The sequence below is a fragment of the Stegodyphus dumicola genome, chromosome 3, assembly GCF_044657685.1.
Source record: "Stegodyphus dumicola isolate Sdum_Otavi_A_Nest chromosome 3, ASM4465768v1".
NCBI classification, from domain to species: domain Eukaryota; kingdom Metazoa; phylum Arthropoda; class Arachnida; order Araneae; family Eresidae; genus Stegodyphus; species Stegodyphus dumicola.
This window is the reverse complement of record NC_140770.1, coordinates 72,998,390-73,006,498: the sequence shown is the minus strand read 5'-3', so window position 1 is coordinate 73,006,498 and position 8,109 is coordinate 72,998,390.

Sequence of the window (8,109 nt, the reverse complement as noted above, 5' to 3'; positions counted from 1 at the left end):
TCGCGAAGATGAAAAGGCACTTTGTATGGCTTTTGTCGAACCGGAATACTATCCTTAAGGTTAATATTGTGTAGAATTGTATCGCACCCCGTTAGCTGAGTTACAGAAGAAGCGAAAATGTCATTGTAATGGCTTAAAAGCTTAGTCAAGTGCTGCTGCTGATCCGGTGACAAGTGAGAAAGGTCAAATTCTCCCCCCCCCACGACTCAAAATCCTCTCCTTTCTCCATGGTCGTCGTGTTATTCACGCAAGCAGTTTCTATTGAAGACACAGTAACAGGAAGAATAGATGCTAACTTAGTTCTTTTGTTAATATGAATAGTCTGTGGAGTAAAATTTGCTATCTTAACGTTAAAAGTCTTAGAATCATTATTTAAATTAACTGATCTTGCCACAGAGAATTTACTATGAGAGTTTTTATCAATCGGCTCTAATAGGACTGTGTCATGCGAATCATTAAACGTAGGAGCAATTACCTTTACTATATTCTCAGAAAACGGCAAAAGTTTATGTTTACGAACTGCATAGCAATAATCCAAGGAATCTATCGGTCTCGGAAAGAGACAATTTGAACTGTCACACCAACGTAAAGCAAAATTTTGCCCAAGTAATTGTTTAGTGCTAAAATCCAGCATGAGTGCATTATCAAGTAAAAACTGTGTTCCTAAAATGGCACCATAGTGCAAAGAAAAATCCTTGTCCTTAATGAGAAAATCAACAGGAAAAATCCTGCCTTGCAATACTACGGGAAGTGAAACTTTTCGTGTGATTAGAACATTCTGATTAGAAATTCCTTTTAAATAAAGTTTACAAGGAGAAAATGAAACTTTATCCCCTAACCCTGCAATAATTTTTTCCTCTATAATATTAACCGTTGCCCCCGAATCTATCAAAAATTTAATTTCTGTCTGTAATATAGAACCCTCTACTATTGGTAATGAAGATTCTCCTGTAGTGACTACAAAGACGGATGGCACCTCCAAAAGGGCATTCGAGGAAGAAATGGAAGCGTGTTTCTCCCCACCCTTTTCTAGTTTAAATTAAATGTCTGAGCTTGGTGATTCAATTTGCTACCAGTTGCACCTCGATCCTGAGATGCTACCGTCAAATGTTCGGGTGTCATATGAGAATTAAGTGTATTCGCCGTTCCTGCCTCTCTTTGTCGAAATCTATGATCTGATCTACCCTGCTCGTTATTAGACCTGCCATTTACATAACAATTTCTGCTTATGTGTCCTACCCGGTTACAACGGAAACATCTAGGCTGTAAGGATCTCGACCGAGGATTATGCACCATCAAAGATTGCATTTGGCTCTGCAAAGTATTCATCATCTGTGTCAACTGGGTTAAGTTCTGTTGTTGCAATCGAATAGCCTCTACAAGCTCTACATTATCACCCGAAACACAAAGAGTGTCCTTGGAATTTACCGTACCCGTAGTATGGACCGCCTTAACTTCCGCTGACTGAAAATCTGCCTCAGCATGGTTTTTTATCCACATCTCTTCCTCCAAAACTGCGTGGTTTTTCGCTGCTACAAATGATTTATGATTATGGGGCAAAAGCAGACGTCTAAGGTGCAAATGCAATCCTTCTAGAAAAACAGACAATAGCAATTCCTGTCTCTGAGTCTCTGCTGCCGGATCGCCCATCCTTTCTACTGGCACTGTTTTATAAGATAAAGCCTCGATACGCGCAGCGAATTGTCTGACTGACTCCCGCGGCTTTTGAAATGCCTGTATAAGGGAGCGAATATGGGAATGTAGACTTTGAACTGTTGTAAACCTGTCCTTCAAGGCACCTACCAGGTAGGAAAAACCAGCTTCGCTCCTCAAACGCGGATTATTCCTAACAAATTCCGCGGCTTCCCCCCCAAGTTTAACCCGAATTACCGTAACCTTATCTGACTCCGTCCATCCTACATGTGATGCTATCAGTTCGAGTCTATCTAAAAAATCAGCTAGGCTAATGCTATTTTCTCCTCCCGTAAAAATAGGAACTGACTCCAGTGGGTCCAAGCCAAAAACTGAAGTACCCTTTACGCCCGGGGCTGTCTCTTCCAACATCTCTACTGATGGGTCAGGCTGTCTAGTAGAACGGCGCGTTTTCTTCGACATATCGCCCTCTAATAGTTTTGAATCATTCAAAAAGTTTCCAAATTGTCAAGCTAATTTAATCAGCTGCCAGTTACGCGCAAAACTTAAAAGAACCTCCACTCATTGACAACTCCGGTACTTTTACAGAAAACATAAGTATCGATCATTACATCTAAAGCATACTGAGTATTTCGAAAGCCTCAAAATTTGAAATTCACAAGCCTTCTTAAAACCTAATACTTTTGTACTAGTAAACAACCTAACATGCACAGTATGAAATCATTGAATCACACGTACTAAAACACTATCTTTTTGGTTAATATTATACCAAAACAGTTTAACTAATCTTAAATTCAAGTCTTAAATTAAATTAGAGAATTAATATCCTGCAGTAACCAGTAAGCAAACATAATTCAAATCAAAACCTTAATTAGTCCTCACACATAAAATTTAACACTTTCATAAAACAGTAAGTTATACAAAGTAAATAAATTCAAAAAATAAATTACTGATTCGATCCTTCACTAAGCAGAGGTCACGGCACCAAATTTATATAGGGAAGAAAGTTTCGTCACGTGAGTTAAATAGCTTTACTTCAAGGTACCATGTTATATCTGAAATTCCTATATGTTAAATGTTAAATAGGAACCTACTTGCCGGGAAGGGTTTCTACTTCCTCTTAGGGAGGAAAACTAAACTCTTAAGAATTTACCAACTAACAAGCGTTGAGTGATCGTATCGTGAAACGTGTACAGCATTTTTGCGTTGTGAAAAAAATGCATCCCGGGACCGCGCCGTGAGAGGATCGAAAACATAAGAAAAACATATACAAGAAATATAGGAAAAACATATTAAATATATAAAGAAAACATACTGTAAGAGGTTCCAGATTAAATATCAGTTTATTCAATTACATCACAATAAGAAAAATCTTAACCTCATCTGAGAGTCTTTTCATTTAAATTCATAAAAACAACTTAAGGTTTGTCTGGTAATTTAAAAGAAAGGAAAGGGAAACAATTTAAGGCCTGAGAGTTAAATTTTAGATTCGACGTTGTTTTTACTGCTAAGGACGTTTTTGAAAAACTTGCCTAAAGTTCAAACACACCAAAAAAATAAAACTTATCTTGAGGGGACATCTTGAAGTGGAGGACTCGTATCTTATCAAGCGTTGATGTCGGCCGGGCTCATCTTGACACTGGTTCTAAAAATGTCGCGCCAATTCCCACTGGAGAACAGAAACAGGAGCACTGCTGCCCAGGACGGCTATCCGCTTGGTCCTGAAAGTCCTATGTCAACACGCAGGTAACTCGTTCAAATTTCGCCTCTTTACCAGCACGCCGCAAGGAAGAGGGTTTTCAGCTTCAGGCCAGAAACGTTTTTTTCTAGGCAATTACGGCTCGCCTGTTCTTACTCATCCCAAGAGCAAGCTTCACGAGTAACGTCCCAAGTAAGTTCCACCCGCCAGTCAGCAAGAGAGAGTCGCCTCTTAACCCAAAACGCGGCCGGGGAGCATATTTGCCGCTCCCCGCCGGAAAACCTCTCTCGTAGTCGATTACATAATGTCTATCTCCTTCATGCCGGCTTTCAAGAGCAACGTCCACCAGTCCAGCAAGCCCGAAAATCAGCGAGTCCAAGCGTGAGTGCCTAAGCGAGTCAATCCAACTCGAATTTCCTTCGTCTCCTTCACAACGCGGGCTCCCACTATGGCTTCACTTATCGCCCCCTTAATTATGGCAAAATCTTCGTTTTCAACTCCAGAATGCGGAAATAAGGGTGATCGCGCATGCGCGCCCTTCTTCACTTAGCCAACAACCGGACCCTCAATCGCCAAAAACCTGAATGACTTACATTGAAAGACAAGTAGCAACCTTTGACCTTTCTGTCACGTACTTTCCTCTCTTAAGGTCAACTAACAATGAAAATTCTTTCTCGAACATTCTAAAGGACAAAGCACGCGAAATCATGACTTGGCAAAAATTGCCTCCCTTTCCCTGCTTCTTTCACAATGAATAAAAGTTTGTACAAGATTTGCAAATAAAAGAAAATAAATAATATTCATTTAAACTAAATAATATTTCCAGAAGCATCTGTTTTTCCCCAAAATTAAAGCCTTAAAATAAATAATTCATAATCAAATAAAAATTAAGATTTCCATAAATCATAAAATCATTCACCTAATTTTTATAACGCTATCAGATAATTTCTCTACAGAACATTCAAACAGACGCTATCGATACGGAAAGGGATCTGCACTGTTTTCTGAGACAGGAGGGACATTCTGCTCCCAGTTCCTTCCACGTGGTGAAACAGTAAAAGCTGACCGTTACTGCGAAATACAGTCAAAAGTCGTTAATCCGGACTCGTCGGGACTTCGGTAATTCCGGATTATAGATCACCAGTTTAAATCTGGTAAGATGGCATCCAGAAATTATAAAAATAAAAATATGAAACCGTAATTTATGAAATAAAGAGCAATTATGATCTAAAGAGCATCATACAAAAAAACTTAATATTTATTTGTTTACTTTATTAAACATTTCTTTCAACGCGCGCATGCGTAAAGCATACATTACGCATAGTCGAAATTAGAAAATTGCAACCAGAAAACTATTTGATGTGTACTTTTGACATTCATAATGACGAGGAATTTGATTTAAATCATATCAAAAACGGAATACATCGAGATGAAATACTACATTTAGTAAGGAATTATAAGCTGAATAAAATAAAAACATCTGCCCTGAAGATAAGGATAGTGCTGACAGATCAACTTCCAGTTCATTGCGCGATGTGACGTCCCCCCACCGCCACAGAGCAGCGTGAAATTGATAAACAGATTTCGGAATGGTTAGAGAAACTAAGGATATGCCTTTATCCATTTTTTTGCAGCAATTCCACTTTTTGTTTAATGGACTTCGAAACATACTTTCGCTTTGTAGATCCTTTACATATTAGTAAATATATATCGGAAATTCTATTTGACATAATCGAAAATTCAAGCTTACTTTTATAAAATTGCTCTAACAGTCTGCAAAAAAGAATAAGACGAATCCAATTCGAAGATTGAGGAACAACGCAATCTGCAATATTAACTGAATTAGGTAATTTTAGCTTAGCTTATACCGTCCGTTATACATTAAACGCGCATGCGTAAACACGCATATTTGCAGCCGTAAAGGTCTTACGCGCATGCATCAACGGGACGCATGCACAGAAAGTTTGTTGCTTTGAGGTCCGGATTATTGGTGTCCGAATTAATGACTTTTGACTGTACTGTGGAAATTGCGATGCGCCATTCAAAACAAGAGGCATGGAATGCTTACTGCAGGTTTTGTCCTCCTCCATGACAATGCTCATCCACATACGGCTCAATGCACACCAGCGGTTTTGACGGAATATCTGAATAAAGTGTTACCTTTACAGAAAAGTAACACTTTATTCATATATATATTTGTAATAATAAAATTCCATAGACAAGTATACACTTAAATTTCTAACTGTATCTTCTTTTCATTTTTAATGGCGACGTTCTCTTATTTGAAAGTACGTTTAATTAAATCCACAGCCCCGTAGTCAAGTTGTTTTTCCCACCTTTTCTTACACGTACAATTACAAAATGTTCTGGAAATATTTAAAGCGAACTGGATTGGCTGACATCATTTCTTGGAAGCTCGGCCTTTCCAGAGGCTATAAAATGACTCGCAGAAGAATATCGGGGCTTTTTCTTAAATGTCTCGATGCAGTAAACTTCATACAAAAAGTTATTAGTAATTCTTTTTTATTTACTCCGGAAATATGATTTTGTAACTGCTATTTCTCCTGATATAATAAATGGATCCTGTTTTTTTAAACTTATCGTCTGATAATTTAAGCTAAGACTACGTCTATGATTCTTCACCAATGTATTTATTCTACGACTAAAGCTGATACATCACATATATATATTTGTAATAATAAAATTCTATAGTCAAGAATACAATTAAAATTCTAACTGTATGTTCCTTTCATTTTTTAATGGCGACGTTCTCTTATTTGAAAGTACGTGGAATTAAATCCACAGCCCCGTAGACAAGTTGTTTTTCCCGCCTTTTCTACACGTACAGTTTTAGAATGTTCTGGAGATATTTAAAGCGAACTGGATTGGCTGACGTCATTTCTTGGAAGCTCAGCCTTTCCAGAGGCTATAAAAAGACTCGCAAAAGAATATCGGGGCTTTTTCTTAAATGTCACGATGCAGTAAACTTCATACAAAAAGTTATTAGTAATTCTTTTTATTTACTCCGTATATCTGATTTTTGTAACTGCTATTTCTCCTGAATAATAATAAATGGATCCTGTTTTTTAAACTTATCCTCTGATTATTTAAGCTACGACTAAAGCTGATACATCATATATATATATATATATATACATTCAAATAAACTACAAACAAGAAATAACAGTGACTAAATAATTATATAAACAAAACAGCGGCTGATTCATAATTAGCCATTTAAAGATTTTTTAATTCCAGATGCCTGGGCAAATATTTCCTCCATTATATCTTTAACTTTTGCTTTTCTATGTTCATCAACAGTAATGACTTCAAATTAGTTTGCTTCATTGCACTCCTTAATATACTTTTTACAATTTTTTATTTTGAAAAAGTTCTTTCGCATTCATCGTTATAGATAGGGTGAGTACAAACGTATAAGCAAAAAAGACATTGGCATACACAATACTGTATAAATTATATTTCAGAAGTAATTTATATGCACACAAGAAATTGCATTTAGCTTTGGATGAATGCTCATGAATAGATAGAGCTCTTTCTCTTTCCGACTCGATATTAGATTCAGAATAATGATTTTCAATTGAATTTTTTACTATTTCACATTTAATTACTAGGTCCTGATATTCGTCCTTAAGAATTTTTAACAGCTGTTACACCTGCGTAATGCCCTAATAATATAGAAAAATAGTCGAAAGTATTCGGCGACAATGGCTTCGAAAAGTTTTGGGGATCGAGAAGTGATATGTCTTCATACAAGTTCCTATGCCCTTTAAACCTACTTTCTATCGATTAAATGGCGTTATCCAATATAAAAGTAAAGACAATAACTTTGAATTGTTTGATAGAGCAATTGAAATTATAGTCGGCCGATTCTTCATCGTCCATTTCTTTCACTTTTTGGTATCTTCTAACAGGTAGCTCTTCTTTTATAATTATATCACAACCCAGCCTTTCTAGTTTGCTATTGCAATCCGTTGCAAACAATTTTGATGCATTAAATATTAAATTGCAGTTTCTAGAATGGCTTTTAAAGAGCTTGCAGCCTCCCTAACTATATTATATGTTAGGATATAATCTAATCCTTTAGTCTGCAAATATTTCATTACTGGCTTAGTATGTTGAAATATTTTCAAATATAAGTGAGCAGACAAATTACTTTAAAAGTTGATATTTTATCCAGAATAGATTTTGCCATTTGTCGTATCTGTGCATTTTGAATACCATTGGAATTTATACTTTTCAGAGAAAGTATTAATTCTACGCACATACCCTCCCTCGCCGAGTCATCAGTGTCAATTCGATTGTTCGAATTTCTTGATCAGCCCGAAGCCGCACCAGCCACCGCCCTTATCCACCACTGAATTTTACGGATATCTAAAATATGAAGGAATATGTGAAAAACATGTTTTGCTCCTGTGGCGACTTGCCTATTACAACTCCACGCTGCCAGTCTGGTAACCCATAGCAATGAAAGACAAAATAATATTTATTCTATTCTTTTGTTATGATTATTAACGATCTGTCTCAATTATAGTACTACGTTAATAAAAATTGTATTACCACAGCCCCCCTTGGGGGCCGAACTTCTGAAATTGCTTTTTAGGTATTCATGTTCCATACATTTTAAAGCAAGACTCTTGTGTACATCTGTTTCTTCCTTATATGAAAAAACGTAAAAACATGTTTTGACCTCTCCCCCCTTGGGTGCCGAATTTTCCAAAATCTCTTCTTAAATGACG